Source organism: Neopelma chrysocephalum, unplaced genomic scaffold (assembly GCF_003984885.1).
Source record: "Neopelma chrysocephalum unplaced genomic scaffold, ASM398488v2 Primary Assembly neopelma1_22, whole genome shotgun sequence".
In the NCBI taxonomy this organism is placed as follows: Eukaryota; Metazoa; Chordata; class Aves; order Passeriformes; family Pipridae; genus Neopelma; species Neopelma chrysocephalum.
Genome location: NW_020897689.1, coordinates 30,856,226 through 30,875,326, shown reverse-complemented (window position 1 = coordinate 30,875,326; position 19,101 = coordinate 30,856,226). Strand labels below are relative to the sequence as shown.

The window sequence follows — 19,101 nt, the reverse complement described above, 5'->3', positions numbered from 1 at the left end:
TTGAACACAAGAAGTGTTTATTTAAGGGTCTTGGGGGCTTAACATGCTAATAAGGAGGCTGGTTTATGCCAGGGGAATCCACAACCCTTTAACATTTCCAGTAGCAGGGATGACAGAAGGGGAAAAAGGGATTTACATTTCTTGGATACGGTGTTTACATTTGGGGGAAAAGAATTGATATTTCCAGTAAGCAGTATTGCACTGGGGGAGAATGGTCAGCTTTTCCAGAAATAAGGATTACACAGGGAGGGAAGAAAACAATGGGGCTTTTGCATGAATTGATAGCATCACAGCAGAGTCTCTCCATATCCTGCTGGGGGAGACAGGACAGTCCACATGAATGAATGTCAATGATCTTGTCTAGTCTTTTAGATGGTGGGTTTTTCCCCATCCCCTGTGGCCCAAGGCAGCTCCTTTTCTGCTGGTATTCCTATTTCAGACTGCAACAGTTACCAAAACCACAATTACCACAATCCAACCCACCCCCAAGGCTGAGCAGGCAGCAGCAAACAACAGGGAGGAGAAATGCAAGTAGACCCTTTCTTTAAGATATGAGGAAATGATAAACTGACAACCCATCAGGACAAGAGAAACAACTGACAAGGACTGCGTGTCTTTCATGCTGATTCACAACTAGATTAAGTCTGTCCTTAGTTTTGCAGCCCATGACCTTTGGATCTGTATACAGATGCCTGTTGTTCAGTACCCTTTTGTTCTAGGAAAAATGTCTTTCCCAACTATAGTTCTCTGCTGGTTGCATAAGTTTTCTATAAAAGAATTGAGCTATTACACCAATATGGCTTTAGGTCCCTTAAAAAGGTCACAAGTGTCTGTGCTGCTGCAGGGAGGAATTGGAAGAGCCAGAGGAACATACACCCATGCAGATTCTGGTCTAAACAGAGGTTCTCAAGGGAGCATGTTACAGAGGGCACTCCTCTTGCCTCATCTAAAGGGAGTGAGCTCTACCTAGCCTGAAAACAACTGAAAAGAAACAGTGGGTGAGTCTGACATTTCACTAATCATCTCAGAACTTTGTCTCCACAAAACTGACTGAGATTTTAAACCACATATTCTTGGCCGGCAGCAGTTTGTGCATATTTGTGACATGGGATGAAGTTCCAAAGAGCTGTTTGCACATGTGGACAAAATAGGAAGATTAACAATAGCCACCTAAAAAATTTGATCAGGAGGTTCAAATGTGTTTGATGAGACATTAGCATTTAAATCACCAATATGTATCACTTGTCAGATTAAGAAAGAAAAGGATAGATAGATAGATAGATAGATAATGTTCCATCATTATTATGCTATTTTGCCACTTCAGAAGCAAAGTTAGCCATTCAATAAAGCAGTACGAAAGCCTCAGAGACAGAAGTTGAGAAGTAAAAAAAAATACATTTTGGGGAAGGACAAACAAACAGCCCAAGTAATGGGATCAATACGATCAAAGCACTAAGGACAATGACTATTTCCCACTAACAAATGGACATGAAGGGATAGTGGCTTATAGGGGAAATAAGAACTTCACATCCTTGTCTTTAGTACACAATGGAACAGAAACAAAACACAGAAATAGTGTTGTCATCTACAGCACTGATGAGGTTCAAATCCATAATGGTGAAAGGAAACCTCTAAAAAATATAAATAATTACTGATTCAAATACTGGAAGAGCAAAAGAATGTTGAATTATAGAATCAGAATCTTCTTACAAGTAACGATAGCCACAGCTTTTATTTACAGAGATTTTGTGAATGTAATAAATTATTATATTAATGCAAACAGCTTTCATGTTGGTGCCAAAGGCAGAATTGCAGTTCAGGGAAGGTCCAAAATTTCTCAAAACAGAAGCGTAAAGCTGTATCTTCACCTCATTTTGGCACATTATTTTATTTGTCAGAATGTAAGGGGCTTGCTGCTTCTATTAATCTCTTTTACAGACAGGAGTTTCACAATCTCTTACCGTGGCCATTGGTTTTAAAAGCATTAGTATTTTGCAGTTCAAGGTAAGCACAGTATAATTTTGTACACTCAGCCATGACAGCACTTGATTTAAAGCCAATGAAATGCCTACTGAAAGAAATCCCTAGCCTATTTTGCAGACAAGTCATTATTTTGCCTGACCTCTGAAAGCTCCACGGATGAAAAATTTGTATCTCTTACAGAGGAAAAATCAAACAATTACAGTAATTAACCAAGGAACAATAATGGAATCTCCATTAAAGGGGGTAATGTATTCCCTTCTAAAAGACGCATCTGAATCCGACATATTAACAGACGTGTCATGTTGGTAAGAGATGAAGTATTTTTTTTTCTCTTTCATTGAAAAATTTATTACATCTACTTAAATCAAAGGCTATCAGAAAACAATAAGTTCTCCATTTCCTTTTTGCCATGTTGATTAAAGTAAAAAGCTCTTTCTCTACCTAGTCATGTCAGATTGAATCTAAGTGCTTACACCATCATTATCACCGTGGCAGATATATTCATAGTGTTCTTTATTGCTTTCCCAGCCACTGTAACTCCTGTTCTAACAAATAGTATAATAAAAATTTAAATTGTTCAAAAAGAACTTCATAGATGAATTTTCTTGTGTATTAATTTACTTTTCCCCATATAATTAAAATAGTGTTCTGCAAGGAAACTACTTTTCTTGCAAAAACCCTCTATTGATTTTATTTGTAAAAGATTGCAGTAAATCTGAAATATTTCAAACAGAAACAGTTCAAAATCAGTACTTTTTTTCAGGAGGTAGAAAATTATAAATATTATTTAAGATGATAAATGGAACAGGGAAAGAACATTTTGATTATGTGAAGGTAGATATCATGGGGACAAAGGTTGGTAACCACAGTCCTCTCCATCTCTAGTAGTTGAGTAACTAAAGATTTTGAAAGAGAGTAGAAAAAACAAACCTAATAGTGCAGCCAAAAAAAAAAGCGACTAAAGTTGCAGAAGCCAGAGTGAATAGTTACTAATTAGTCTCTTACCCAGCCAGAGATAAATATCTGTATTTCGGGGAGATATGTTTCAGCTCCTTTTATTATTATTATTATTATTATTTCTCATTAGATTTGTTTTGTTTAGGCACAACAGATAAAGATAATGTATTGTGCTTTTAAGTCTGTTTGCATTCACATTTCTTCTCACTACTAAATGATCTTAAAGAGACAAATTCTTTTGGCACAAGTGGGATTTCAGTGTACAGGTCTATGTTCCCACTTGGCAATCACTCCAGCTTTGATGCTTGAAGTCAGTCTTGAGTCATTGGGAAGTGACATTTGAAGACCTGGCAACTCCAAACTGAGGAGACACTACTTCCCAACCAGTACCTATTCCCATGTCTCTTACCTGTGTGTTACTACTGGGATCTTATCCCAGCTGGTGCTGCAAAGGTAAAACCAAACTTCCTTTCCTTCCCAAGCAATTGTGCAACAGGAGATAGGGAAATGTTTCCTGCTGAGATGGGTCCTTTCCCTGTGGACAGGCTTGTCAGTGCAGTGTATCTCCCTAATACAGCAAGAGTGTTCCCATATGAGTCAGTCCTTTCTTGCATTCACATATACCAAAGCTCAGAGTACAGTGTCTTAATCCATTGTGATCTTTACTTGCTGGTTTGAATCTTCTAGACAAGTGACTTACAGGTGATAATCTTGTAGTGTCCTCTAGATCATAAGGAACTGACATCACCACCTTGTGTCTATGCAGTAGCTGCCCACATTCTCTCATATGTGGTATGACATTGGCCATAGATGCATGTCCAGTCATTCTGCTTTACTATGCTCCAATTGGTAGCTGGTTTTAGGTAGTACTCCAGCAAACAATTCCTTGCTTACAACACGTGGTCCACATGCAGAAAAAGTTACACCACTCTATCAATCCACAACAGTAGGGAATAAAAGAGCACAGAAGGAAGGAAGGACAAATACTAGTACTTAGGAAAGTTGATTTCATTTTCAAGAAGAGATCTAAAAGTGTGGCGTTCACAAGTGGAGAACAAGCACAGTGATCCAAATTCAGATTGCCTAGAGAGTCAGAGCCACGCTGCCTGTAGCCTGATATGAGCTGTGCATAAACACATGAAATACTTGGCTCACTGAGTCAAACAAGACCAGAAGAACCTAGGGAAAAAACTCCAGTTTGCTCCATGTAGAAGAAACCATAAGCCATGAAAGAAACCTGAAGTTAACAGAGTGAAGTTGGTAGCAATAGCCATTGCCCTGCAGTCAGAAGTGATACAAACAAAAATGATTCAGGGAACTGCATCCTGAAAGAGCATCAAGATCTAACATGCTGTAGCAGTAAAGTAGCCAGGGGACACTTAAACTATTTTTTGTGATGAGCTAATACCCTTTACATTATCTAGTCCCCCTCAATTGTAAATAGGTTTCACAAAAAAACCCACTTCAGCAAAAATAACCATTGTCTTGGCAAAGACAGCACAGGTTGCAAAAGAGAAGTGGAAAAATAAATCAACCTGTCTGCATGTGCTAGGATGCTAGCAGCTGCTCTGTGAGACAGAGATTTCTTAATGAAGAGATAACTTAGTTTTTCAAATATGAAGAGTTCTGAAGTGTTAAATATATAATCTTCATGAAAAGGAGAGAAGCTGAAAGGGGTCTAGTTCGTTCATGATGGCCCCTCTATCCTTCCATGAATGCTGTCATCCTAGTCAGTTCATTATTTTCTCTACTTCTCCCTGAACTTCTTGAATTATCTTTGACAACTTCACCTTTCATCACAGAGCTTTCTGTCACTTGGTTTGCTCAAGCAGATCAAAACTGCTTGAGGGAAATTTCCTCCTTTTCTTTCAGCTTTTGCAAGAATGCAAAGTCAGAATGAACTCCAGTGTCATGCTTTCAAAATAATACGGGTCACTTGCGAGCTGTGAAGTGCCTCTGTCACTGTTTTAGTCATGTTGCAGTGAAATTGTATTCAGCTTTTTGTCTATTTATTTCTCCAACTGCACATCAAAGGCTTTTTGGAGAACAGAAACTCTTCTGACTCAGAATGCCAAAAAAGAGCCAGAGAATTTGTCAGAGTTTTGCAGAGATGTGCTCTCAACACCCTGCAATATTTAGACCTGCAGCAGCATAATTTACCTTAGGAAATTATTCTTCCACAGAGTTTTGCTTGCAATAAAGACCTCTGCTGGTTACATATGTCAGTCCTGTTCTGTTCTAAGTAGTCGGTTGTGTGGGTGAACCCCAGGTGGCAGCTCAGCCCCACACAACCGCTCACTCACTCCCCCAACAGTGACATAGGAGAGAGAATGAAAAGGTAAAAGTATGAAAACTTGCGGGTTGAGATACAGAGAGTTTAATAGATAAAGCAAAATTTGGACACAGAAGCAAAGCAAAACAAGGAATTCAATCACCTCTTCCCATAGGCAGGAAAGCAGAGCTTCATCACATGTAACAGTGACTTGGGAAGAAAAACACCATCACTCTGAATGTTTCCTCTTTGTCCTTCTTTCCTTGAGTATTTTATCACTGAGCATGATGCCATATGGTATGGAAAATCCCTTTGGTCAGTGGGGTCAACTATCCTGGCTGTGCCTTCTCCCATCTTCTTGTGCACCCTCATCCTCCTTGATGGCAGGGCAGCATAAGGAACCCAAAAGGCCTTGCTGCTGTGTAAGCACTGATCAGCAATACCTAAAACATCAGTTTGCTATCAACACTGTTTTGGTCACCAATCCAAAACACAGCACCGTCCAAGTCAAACCCAATACCTCACTGTAAAGAAATTATATTTGCTTCTGCTATAAAAAATATGATTAATTGGGGGGGGAAAAAGGCAAAACCTTAGTAAATTCTATCAGTAAAGTTTAAATGAGAAAATAAGAGTAGCACCAGTAGGATCTTTAGTCTCAAAAAATACCTAAGCCATCTTGAAGGAAGAGAAAATGTGGGAAAATGTGCCATTAATTTTCCATCCAGGATTTGGCTTCCTCATTGCTTTTGAAGATGGAGCTTCAAATTCTAAGTCGTCTATGGATTTTTCACATATACTTTTAATATGTACTGTACTACTGGAGAGTACAACTGTACTAGTTACCAAATACAGCATTATGTTACATAATTTATGTTACATGAATTAAGTAAATTATCATAAAATAGACCCATAAAGGGGTAGAAATAAGATTAACACATCCATTTGGAGGAGAGGAGGTTAAAACCTCCAGATTTTTAGAGGTTTATATTTTTGTACTTACTGTTTCTTTATACAAAAATATATTGTTACAAATAGATGTTTTCTTGAGAATGCAATAGATAGGAGAGAGCAAAAATGCTTTTTTCTTCATATACTCAGTTCTTCTCTACAGAGACAGCATTTATCCGAAGTGAATTTGCACAAAACCTCACTAAGTGAAAGTGGAGAAACAGGATGTGTATTCCTGTTTTTACTCCCAGTACTGTATCTCACTTTCAGCTGAGACATTAGGAACAGTCAAGGACCTATACTTCCTCATTTGTCAAATGGAAGAAGCTGTAGTTTCTGAGGCAAGACACCCAAAAGCTCATACAGAAGAGAAGTAAATGCTACCATCTTTCTCCCGTGACCCTTAAGAGAATTGACGTTAACACAGCTCAGGCAATCTAACAGGATCAACACTGGAACAAAGTGTGTTTTTGCAAATTTGGGTTAAGATACATTGGCAGAAGTCCACCACAGCAGATATTCCTACAGCTGTCTAAAGTATTACCATATTCCACTGCAGCCACATTCCTTTCCAAAGTTGCCATTTGTAGGAAATTATCTATACTACATCCTCTTGAGAGTTATTTAATAGGTATTAGCTACTCACTGAACCAGAATTATTCAAAAGAAACAGATGGGTTTCATGTTTTGACTCTGTTTCTGGTCTTTAAAGAAAGATTGATCTTTATTGCAAAATCTACCTCTCCAGAAAAATCTCCTAGCTCTCTCCTTTGTAGCAAAAAAGCAGTGAAATATCAAGTGATGCCATCTTTCAACTAATGTAAAAGGAGACAGCAAAATGATAGGCCTAAATATATACAAATATTTTAAATCCAGTCCTTTAGATCCAAAAAGCTTTGGCGTAATTTAAAAATTAGATCTTAACTGGCTTGTCATTGATTTTTCTAAGAAAAAGAAAACACAAGACTATATTCCTTCAGTGGTAACATCTTTTAAAATGCGTTTTCAGACAAACAGAACTTGATCATTTGTTCTCCTACAGAGGAGATAAATTAGACAAACACAGAGGACCCCCCCATATCTTCAGAAGGTTCACATGTGTAACTTTCAGGGTATAAGACAGTTACTGGATGGAAATATTTTATTCCTGATAATTACAGAAGAAAATAACTAAACATGGAAGATGTCAGTCTCTGACATTTTGCATCAATTTAATTGGTTATTGAAAATCCATTTGGTTATGGAAAATCCATTCGGTTATGGAAAATCCAGAGTTCAAGTCTGTAAGAAGAAGAGATCCGCAGTGTTTTTTCCTTTTGGCAACTACTGCTCAGATGTTCCTGTGACTGTTATGAGGTAAATAGAGATTTTTTGTTATGAAAGTGTTTATCAAAACCTGAGTTACAGTAATATAATTTCAACTCATGAAGAAGCAAGTTGCTACATGAGACCAAATCATTTGCCAAGCTACAGATGAAACAGTTTTGGATCTTGTAGAGCTTGTAAAAGAACAGAGAGTTCATTCAGAGAAAATAACAGGAACTTTTAGCCCCCTCAAAATTTTAACTTTTATTTAAAACAAACAAAACAAAAACCTGAATAAACAAAATAACACCCTCCTTCAAACCAAAGAAAAAAATTGTTACTTTTCCCTTTTTTTTCTTTCTTAAATTTTTTCTTTCCCAATAAAATTTCATGAAAAACAACCCAAGGATCAGCAGGAAGAAATAGGAAGAAATATTTCCTTCCATTTTAAAAAATAGTGAAGCTTTCTGAAAGAACATTTGAAGCAAAAAGTATGATGGAAAATATACTAAATTATCACCTTTTACCCTTTTTCAATAAAAGCTTTTGCTGTTCCAGCACTGTCCTGTACTGCTAAATGCAAATCATTCTGTGGAGTGCATTAGATTCAATTACTTTTGTATGGGAAAGCTTCTGAAGGTAAGGGGTCCATGCCACTTCAGAATCCCAGTCAAAGCCTGAGATTTAAGTCTGAAACCATGACACAGTCACATTTCATAAAAGTGGACTACTAAGCACAATAAATATCAGAACCTTAGAAATCTCATAAAAGCGTGTTTGTCCTGTAGATATTCATTCAACTGTGGTTTGAATGTAAGAGATGCCACCTGGAGTGCTGCATCCACCTCTGGGACCCCCATCATAAGAAGGATATTTTATGTCTAATGCCATTCTACAGCTGAGACTGTCTTTGGGAAATTCCTACCCTGTATTTATTGCATTTCCACTCCCTTTTAGTTTGAGGGAAAAAAGGCTGAGGCATAATGGGTATTTTTTATTCATTCTCTTCTAAGTTCATTAGGATAAATAAAATCTAGATCAGAATAATTCAACATTATAGTAAGAATTTTAAAGAAACAGTCATAGAGAGGAAAATATCTCCAGACTGCCTTTTATTTTGTCACCTTATTATAGGTTATTCATAGCTTGTATAATGATGTATGTAAAATGGAGATCAGCCTAATACCATTCATATAACTTGCAATTAATCCGTTTCTTTACAGTTCTCCCTGGTTTTCATCTTGCTTAGAGGGAAAAAAAAAAGAACCATCAGATGACATCTGAAACGTGTTTTCCTTCCAAATATCCTACCTGCTGCATAAAGATTCATGATACTTATTTATACATTTGCCAGTTAACACCTTAATCACAGTCTTGGTATCACACCACCCCACACTGCTCCTCCCTGTACCAATACCACAAATCAAGGAGTTGGTAACTCCTGGTGGCTCTGTAACCACTGCTCTACAGACAGAAAATCTGGCAAACAGTCTGGATCAGACGAACTTAAATAAATTTTGAGAGGACCCACTAAGAAAGAAAATCTAAGTAAACAAGAAGCACTAGAAGCACTAGAAAGTAAAGGCACCTGTTTGAAAATAATTCTTAAACCACTAGATTATGGTTATATATATATATACTAAAATGATATCTAGACATCATAGATGTTTGTATGAAACAAGAATTTCTGCTCAAACAAAGTTAAATTTTAAACATAGTCTTGAAAACTTCAGAACACCTCTAGAGCCCATCATTAAATACTTACTTCTAAATTTGTCCCAAAGAAATTCTTCCAGCAAAATCAGTAATTATGCTTTCATTTATCTTTTACAATTTTATTTACACAAATTTTCATCCTAATGGTTGAATTGATGTCTAAGATGATGTCTTATCCTTTCACTTGTGGAAATTTAAACATGAACACTGGTAGACATGAATTTAAGGTGATGTTTATTATTCCCTTGCGTTTTACCTCCTCCAACTTTTGTAATTCCTTGATACCTACATTAAATATTTTGGAAGCAAGAAAAATACACAAGTAGCCAAAGCTATGGATTATTAGAGACGCAGTAACCATAATCAATGCAAAACTAAATAAGGTTAATCATAGTTGACTCAAATGAGGCTAAAATTTCCAGGAAATTAAATGATGAATTAAATGGATCATGTCACTGCTAGACCTGGATAAACTAATTTTAACATAAATTATTCCACAATCTTAATTATTCTTTCTCTCTGTATGGAAATTTTTATCAATTAATTATTCTATCAATGTTTCTCAGTTCAAGCAGAATTTTTATAAAGCTATTTCACAGCTCAGGCTGTTCACTTGTACTCTGATTTCTGACTCAATCTTTGTGTTATATTTCATACATTTCTGATGCTCTGGTCTTAACCTGAACTGATGAAAGCTTCTAGCATGTACCTTCACATTTATAAAGGTAGGAAGATTTCTTTTGGATCGTATTAATTTACGCATTAAGAAGAACAGAGTTATCACTGTTCAGTAGATTTCTTGGGAAAGATACCCGAATATTTGTTAACTTATCATTAAACTTATTTCAACATTTTAAGACCAGAATGGATTAGGACAATCCAACAGCCTCACTTTCATAATAAAGACCATAAAAATATCATCCTCTGATTTCTGCACTGAGATGATTGGTGTATTAATTCCTCACTATTAACAGCTCAGTCTCAGCAAGTTCTCCCCACAGCTGTTTTCACAGCCTCTAGATTTATTATTTCAATACAATAGTGGCACCAGATATAAAAAGTCACATTTCCACATGTTTGCGGAAAAACTTACTCCATTGATAGTGCATACATAGTCCTTTTACTTCTGTTTTCTTGCTTCATTCTAGCTCCAAAATAAAACATGCACACCATATGAAGAAGTGGCAGAGATTAATGACACTTTGCAAAAACAAATTACATGATGAGTCATCTAATTTCTTTAGGCATTTGAATTTGTCAAGTACAGAACATGAAGACATTGATTCAACTAAGCAATTTACCCAGGGTTCATCTACCTCTTGCACAGGGCCTCAATGAAGACATGTTTAAAGAAGCTCTAAGCAAGCTGGTGCCAAGATTGTGGGAAGTATAACAGGCACTGACACTGCTGTCAGCAGCTGGCTGTTACACTTACCCAGTGACAACACCATATTTTAGATGGCTAGGTTGCCTGGGACCCTCAAGTCAGTCCTTGTGCCACATTTTCTTGTGTTCTGCAGGGATATCGGATCTAGTAGTGGGATCTCTAGCACAGTTCCCTTATCCTAGAATCATCAAGTAGGCAGTGCGGCAGATTTCAGAAAGACAGTTTGCAGCTATGAAGAGCAACCTGTTCTTATGTATTGGCTTGAATTGGAGACTAAATCAAGAATGCTGCCATAAAGCTAATGAACAGCAGGTGCCAGTTAACTAGAGATCTTTTCAAAGGAAAACCTGCAAACTGTAAAAGATGACCTCAAACCATATGACTGCAGATAGGCTAAGGGGATTTTAAACCAGATGGCTGCATATAAGGTGAGTAATCAAAGACATCAGCCTTAGAAAAACTGACTTATTTTAAAAAACTTTATTCTTTTTCATCCATCACTGGTTTTCTGTTTCCTGCAGGATGAATCCATTTTAAATTTAGTCTGTTTCTGCAGTGCAGAGCAAAGTGTTCCTCTAGGAGGCACTAGCAGTGCTTATCACTAACTTCTACTAAAGTACATGGTTACTTAAGGAAGAAGTTCTCAGTTGACCTGCAACACTACTAGACTGGAGCAGTAGATTGGTGAAGGACTAAAACTGAAAATAAAACCATTGCAACTGCCTTTTCTGCAATACAAGCTATACAACAGGGGTAGAGGCTCACTGACAGCTAACCAGCAATAGGCCTAATAACCCTGACAAACTGGGAGTCAAATGTGCCTTAGTAGACAACAGATTTTTAAGTGATTTCTACTCCATACAAGAAAAATAATTACTGTAGAATAAAAATCACTTCCATTGGGATTTTTTCCTCAAGTTGTAGCAAAACATTAGCTTAAAATTGTGGGTGTTGTTAACAAATCTCTATCTAATTTCCATGTATTTTCCCATTTCAAGAGCAAGAAATGGCATTTCATATTCTAACGCCCCTTTTTTTACAGAGAATTTTCAAATTCTCCCAGAAAACAACAGGGAGAATTTGACACAATGTTCTGTCTTTGCCTTGTTTGTGGTTTTACCAAGGTATTTGCATTACAAATAATGTTTTTAGACCACCATCATCCTTTCTAAATCCTTGAAATACAGTCTGAACATGCCTCCTCCTGGAACTATTCAGCCTCATGCCACAGGCCAAAACTGAAAGAAGGTGAATGTGAACATTCAAAAAGTATCTGGTAGGAATTCCAGTGGCAAAATTATTAAGTTTAAGAATCAATAGTTTGTAAAGTTGAACTACACTGGTCACTTCAAGCTAGAGGTCCTGTCTCTGCCTTACAAAGTCTCCCTGTTTGAAATGTATTTTAAATGAAAGCAGATATTACATTGAAAGTACAGTTAAATTAAAACATCCATAGAAAAATACAGAAACCCCTCAAGTACAACTTTTAAGGTATGCTTCCCCCATGGCCTGGCTTATTAGAAAAGGAATGAGTCTAATGAAACTTTCCCTTACCTAAGAGCTAAGACAATTGCTTACATCCAAGTCAGTAGCAATGAATATGACACCCTTAAGCCTTGAAATCCTACAAACTGTTACTGTTTCAGTTAATTAATAAAGAAAATGGGTTGTATTTGCTTTGTTTTCAAAGGACAGTCCCAATCAGTAAGAGCATTTCAGAGGAGTAAGGATGCATTAGTAAGAGGGATTACTAGAGTGCAAAGTGCTCTTGGTTTTAAAAAGCCTCCAGACACTTTCTCATCCTGCAAGTCACAGTGTCCCACTCCCTATCCTTAATATATATTTTAGCAATGTATAGCAGGTCGATAACATTAAGACGATCTCAGGTGGAGGTAGAAAACTGGAATGGTTTATTGGACATACAGGCTGATATTTTAAGGGTCTGGGGTCTACCTATTCATAGGGGGGCTGAGCTATTACAAACAGGGGGTTTTACAAGGATGAGGTAAGGGAAAAACCCAAGTTACACCTTTTGGGTTTAGCACTTACATCATGGGGAAAAAACACTTATTTTAAGATTACATTTTTGGGGATTTACCTGGGGGAGAGATATCCAATGTTTACAGAATACACAGGATACACAGGGAGGGGGAAAACAACAATGGATTTTACGCAGAGGCTTGATAACATCACAGCACAGTGTCTCTGTATCTTGGCAGATTTTTTTACCAAAGATTTCTGTTTAAACCCAGGAGTTTCTTTTTCTGGTATCCGAATTTTCGGACTCCAACAGCAATGTATTTGTTTATTTAGTCAAGTTTCAGAGATCATAGCTGCTGCTTCAGAGTTTTTCACATTGCAAAAAGATTCCAGACCTGCTACAAAGATGCCACTCAGAGGCAACAAGCCATAGCTGAGAAACGAGAAGAAAACTAAAAAGCTAACTGCTACTTAACTGCAAAGGTACGAAATCAGTATTTTAGAGCTCTACTTTCAAGAATACCTCGTCTTTATCTCCCTACCTTTACCCTCAGGACAATGGTATGCTTCTACAAGCTTTCTTGCAGCAACAGTTTGAGATTTCATTCACTAGTGTTTGCAAAATACTTTGAGGCTCTCAGAAGGGAGATGCTACTGAATTCTAAATATCTGTTTAATTAGCTTTGATCAGAAGTTATTTTACCCAGTCAAGCTGAAAGATCAAAAACATAATTGAAAAATAAACTGCAGAACAAAACAAAACAAAAATCAATTTGGAGATGGTTTAATGCCTTCCTGTTTCTCTATGGAGAAGGTTTAGTATATCTCTTCTGAAGTGCACGACTGCCAGGGCCCCATAGACACCCCCTTCCAGGGCTGGAGTGTGTATGAGGGGGAGCTGCTGCAGGCAGTGGTGACTTAGGACAAGGTCCGGGAGCCGCCTCTGCAAGGCCTCTTCTTTATTAGCTCTGCTAATTCGCCACAGATTTCCTTCATTATTGTTAGCCATATCCATGTCATCAGATGCTTTTATTTTTTCACAGCACTAACAACGCTGGCACTTCACTGGCCATTATTTACTCAGCAAAGTTTTAAAGGATGTGTAATTCCAGGTGCCAAGCCTCCCTGTATCTTCACTCTGGTTCTTTCCTGAGAATTAAACCTTTCATTATTCAGCCCAGTAATTTCTTACCCTCTTTATAAATTCAGTACAGTCTTCTAACTGACATTTTCAACAAAAGGTCATTTCAAATACACAGTGTTCCTTGTATTGCCTGCCTTCCCCTCTAAAGGTCCACCAGAGCTAATGTTGAATTTGTCATCTATTTACTCATTACATTGTGCAACAGGCCTTTGATCCCCCACTTGTCTGTATGCCACGGCTGTCTCCCATGTGGTAGATCTAGGGTGGCTTTCCTCTTTTCCATTCCTTCCTAATTAAGCTGGACGTATTTCCAATATCCCCCACTCTAAATAAGAGTCCAGCCTATTGCTTAAAATGCCACAGCTAGGTTCATTTATTAATTGCACATAACTGAAGCATCAGGCATGTGGCCAAAAAACAAAGTAGCTGCATGAGGAGCTGGAAGCCCAAATTCACCTGTCACTTGTTGTACCTAAAATCCTTGCACCTTTCAGTTTTCTGGAAGCTGAGAACCTCTGCTTTGGGCAACAGAGACACTGAGGACCATAGACTGTAGATGCCATCTTACACATTAGTTCTGTCAAAATTAGCCAAAAAGATGCTTCTCCATTTGTTTCACCAAAGGAAATGTTAGACTTTCTAGAGTGTAACTAACCCAGCAGGCTACATACCAAATACAAGTGAATTTTTAACTCACAAAGTTTTCCTCCAGATTCAGAGTTGGCCATGCCAGTGTCCCTTTTCATAGTGAAAATCTGAATATTTAGAGTTTCACTGTGAGATGAAAAACCTGGATTTCATTCAAGGACTTACCTCCTACCTCTTCATTTTTTATACACTTTATGCAGGGACATGAACTGTCATTGGAACTGCACTTGAAATTTAAGTGATTCATCTGTTTTCTCTGCCATTTGAAAGAAGGGCTTTTTAAGCACCTGCTTTTCAAACTGTGAGCACCAAGCAGGACACTTAAGCTCAGAAGAAGTCAAAGGTTTAACCCACCTTTTCCAAGTGACTTAAGCAGGTTCTATATGACCTGATTTTACAGAGCCCCCCAGCCAGACCACTGGATCCAGAAGGCCCACTGAGGAAAGCTGGTGGGTTCTTGGTCTAAGGAACATGAGAAATAAATGTATATCTTGACATTCTGATTTAAACTAATGTTTAAAATATTGTTATTTACCTTTCCGAAGAGGAAGGAGCTTGAGAGGTACCACACCCTGAGTTCCTACTGTATGTCTTTGTGGGGAGAAGATGTCTGATGAAACACTCCAGTGGAATGGGATTCAATCGTACCTGGTGAGGGTCTTGCACATAGACTTTGACCCAAGTTTCCAGCACTCACTAACTCTATTCCTCTGAAACTGAATTTGGCACAAGTGTGTCTACCAGGACATTTTTTAATGCAGCCTAGTCCTCACAGTAGGAAAAGGCAATTCATTTTCATTCTCTGTAAGAGTCAAGTGTGAACTTAACAAATATTTAAAATGCTTGTTTGCCCAAGCTCCACCACTTATCTACCACTCCGTGAGCAGAGAGCAGGAATCTCCTCTCCTTATTATAGTCAGATCTCTTCATGTTCTCTGGGAAAAACTTTTGGGAAAGAGATACTTTTGGTTTCAGTGAAGTATCTTTGAGCTGAGTTCAGTGCTGGCACTACTAATAATGATATTGCTATAGATTTAAAAAAAATTAAAGTATATTTCCTAGTATTCTTTGAATGGATGAATATCCTGGACAGATTCTCCTGACTTAAAAACCACAAGAAACCTGTGAAGAACAAATAATAGTAAGGTCTGTGTAAGGCTCTCCCAGCACAATGAAGTGCAGGGAAATAGAAGTTCAGGGAGTTATGTCCAGACTCAAAACCCATGCAAAGCTTTCCAGAAAGCAGTTCAGAGCAAACCTATGACAAAGAAAAGGCATAAGACAAAGATAATAGGCATTCCTAGGGTCATATTTTCAGGGTAGATGAAGCAGGCACAAAGTTTCTGTGAAAAATACAAAAACCAATGAAAAAGCTAATTCACGCGCAACTCTGCTTACTGCCTGCCAAAACTAACTGTGTCTTGCTAAAAACTGGTAAACTAGGGAGAAAAATTAATGTCATTTTCTTTGTGGGTTTATGTTTTGGTTTGTTGCTGTTAATTAAGGCATTAATGCAATGGGGCGTTAAAAAATTTCGTTTGATGCCTTTGAAAATCATCTGGACCCAGCGTACACAACTCATCATTCCGTTTCTCATCTTGCTTTAATCAGGTGTAAAACCAGCCTAATTGAAAGGATTGGAGTGATGAATCACCATCTGGAGGTAGCTGCACAAATTATATTCCCAAAGAAACGATGAGCTTCCAGGAGAGGTTTGTATCTGAATTTGGGGTCCCTGATCCTCAGCCACCCAGGAGCATGACTGGGACACACTAAAAGGCCCTTCTACCCTCAGTGGCCAGGCTTTTCATCTCCTCAGAGGTAGGGAAATGAAAGCTGTGTCCAACAGATGAGTTCTGCTACAGAGCTGGGGCACAGCCAAGGCAGGTACTTGCACCTAGAAACACAGAAGCACTCCTATGCAATGTATTTTTTTGCATATATTTTATGTGCCCTTACCACTGAAAATTGAAGCCTATTTAGAGAACAGAGAGTATTTGTTCCTACAAACATTTTAGAGATCTTGAAATTTTTCACATTATGGAGTATGTTGTACTAAATGAAAGTGTATTGTTACATACTGCCTAGGGAACAAAACAGACAGCATCGTCTGGCACTGTGGAAATGTAGTTTTCATCTAGATCTGGATCATCCTTTGCCTCTCTGCCTTCCCCCCCTTGCCCTCCCCCAAGCCAAAAAGAATAAAGTATACTAGGAAAACAATGTAACAATAACAATATATGAAGATACCAGTAGAAATCAAATAGGCTAGGATCCTTCGCTGGAAAAAAGAAAACTTTATAGAGGAATATAAGCGAGTAGGATAATGAATGGAACAGGGAAAGTGAATGGGGACTAGTTATTTCTTTTCTTTATGACATAAGGACTATAAGGCACTGAAGAAAACTTCCAGGTAGATATTTCATAAGGGAAAAAAATAATTTTTCCACTCAAACTGTCTAACCTTGGAAACAAGATATTACAGATTAAAATAAAGAGATGCAAAAGTGATTAGATAAATTCATATAAGACACATTCATTGAGAGCCGAGTTATAAAGCTGTAAATATAACCTCCTGCCCAATACCCTGAACCATAGCTTACTGGAAGCTCTACTAGCATTCCAGAGGGTTATCAGACATGTATCCAGACTTTGCATATGTCCATAAAAAGCTGTTCTTTATTTTGATGAAGACCCTCCACTCTCAGTATTCAGCACAGCTAGTCATGAATTTTTAGGGCTTTTTAGACAAGCAACTCAAAAAAAAAATGTTGTAGGAATAATGCTTAAGGACCACAAGAATTTAACTAATTTACTAGATCTTTAGTGTGACAGGTGCTAAGGGAACTCTTTGTTCTGTCACACTGATTTCCTGTAATTTTCAAAAGCTTGAGATGTAAAAAGTACTTGAGGTTTTTTCTTTCTTATTCTGATTTAAACTGTTGCTAGTTTGTTCACAGGTAGAGGAAATACCTGAGAAACACACTGCAGGTTAGAAAGTAGTGTAACAAATAACTGAATGGCAAGGAGCAGGAAGGTTAGAGAAAAAGAAACTGTACATTCTCACACACATTTCATCTGTTGATGTCATCTGTGATTGTACTTTATATTTGTGAGTAAGAACTTATGTAGGCATGTATGTAAGTATAAACACACACACACACATACCTCAGATTCTCCTTTTCTGTCCTGTATGAAAAACAAGTGGAATCCAAGATACACACAGTTCAGGTTGTAACAGATGATAAGACTGGAAAAGGAGGGAGAATATCTCACCTGGAGATAACCCAACACAGGGACTCACGCAGGCAGCTCCACCACAGCCTGCATGACTTTCCGTCCCTCATGTGGGACACATCTGTGTTCCCAGGTCTTTACCCACTCTAACCGTGCTTGCACTCCAACACAGCTGAAGACTGGGACCATCCATTGCAGTTCCTGAACACAGCAGTGGTCACCACGAGTTGGTCTTCTGTGGAAGAAACTGATGAGAAGCAGAAGAAGTATTTACAGCAAGATAGGCAGGAGAATCCCTAACAAGGCTTTGCGGTAAAACCAAGTCCTTGAAGATTTCGGAGAGCAGACTGTGTGGGGGAGTTTTTTCCCAAAGATTACCACAGGAAATTCTTGTGGTTTCTGCACTTATTTGCTCAGGACTCACAAAAAACGCAACTCAAGTCTCCAGACAGACACTCAGAGAAGGTTTTCTATAAGGAAAAGCCTAAGCAGTGGGAATGAAAGTACAACCCACTCTCAAAAGGATTCCACACTGTATTAGTCTGTACCATTGGACACTGGTTGCACACTGGGTGCAGGCTGTAGAGCTGAAAGCAATCATCCCTCCCAGTCCAGATTCAGAGGAAGTGGGACTCAGCAATTAGAGTCCTTTAAGACAGATTTGTGCCCATTTGGGAAGCAGGATCTTAAAGTCCTGGATAATAAACAACTTCTTTGCTCCATTCAGTTATGACTGTTTTGTTTTAGAGGAGATGTTAAGGTTCTTGAAAAACTGGTATTTTCAGGTACCTTATTGAGGCCTTGGCCTAGAGAAAAGATTCAGATTTTTTCTTTTCATATTCCCACTGATACTAACCTGCTTAAAATACAGGTGAGTTTGTAGAAGTCCCACCTGCAACACAAGTGAGATCCAAATAATTGCTTATCAAAAGCTTTTAAATACACAAGTTAAAAACAGTGAAATGTTCTGTCATCAAAGTAACACTGGGCAATATAAATTAGTTTTGGAGCTCTGGGACAGAAATAGTGTGATTTGATGGGTTTTTTCCAATTACTAAAGCTAAACTATAAATGACTGGCTGTATAAGCAAGAGTAGTGTTGTAAATTGCAAGGACATGGTGCAATGATAGCCTAACAACTAATTTTTTCATGACTGTCCCTTGACAGTAAATTTCCTAATTACCCAATGCTTGCTTGCCCCAGTCGATCAGAATACTTAGTGTTTTCTAGGCTCTGAGAGAAGTGAGAGCACGCTAAATGTTCCTTTTATTCCGCAGCTAAATAGGAGAAAGAAACATATTAAAGCATGTCATGGTCTTCCAGAGATATATATTTTATATGCATTCCTATAGTTGAAACAGCCTTTTTTGCAGGAACTGTTCTAGCCTGTTCTTGCAAATCCTTTCATTTCACCCTTAAGGTGTTTCAGCTCCCCACCCCTAAAGCTTATAATGAAGATGTGATGCTGACACCCAGAGGAACATAGGTATGAATGTAAATACATTGTATTAATCTGTAAC

General features: G+C 37.9%; 1 long non-coding RNA gene across 2 annotated transcripts; it reads left to right on the top strand.

The window, feature by feature from the left end:
- The first annotated feature begins 821 nt into the window (after nucleotides 1–821).
- LOC113964720 lies at nucleotides 822–19,055 on the top strand. 2 transcript variants are annotated; one of them, XR_003533273.1, is made up of 5 exons: nucleotides 822–998; nucleotides 14,744–14,792; nucleotides 14,889–14,994; nucleotides 15,955–16,055; nucleotides 19,002–19,055. It is a non-coding gene; the product is annotated as an uncharacterized LOC113964720 (long non-coding RNA). The 2 variants fall into 2 exon arrangements; XR_003533270.1 differs by lacking the exon at nucleotides 822–998 and having other exon boundaries at nucleotides 14,153–14,792.
- Nucleotides 19,056–19,101: the final 46 nt, after the last annotated feature.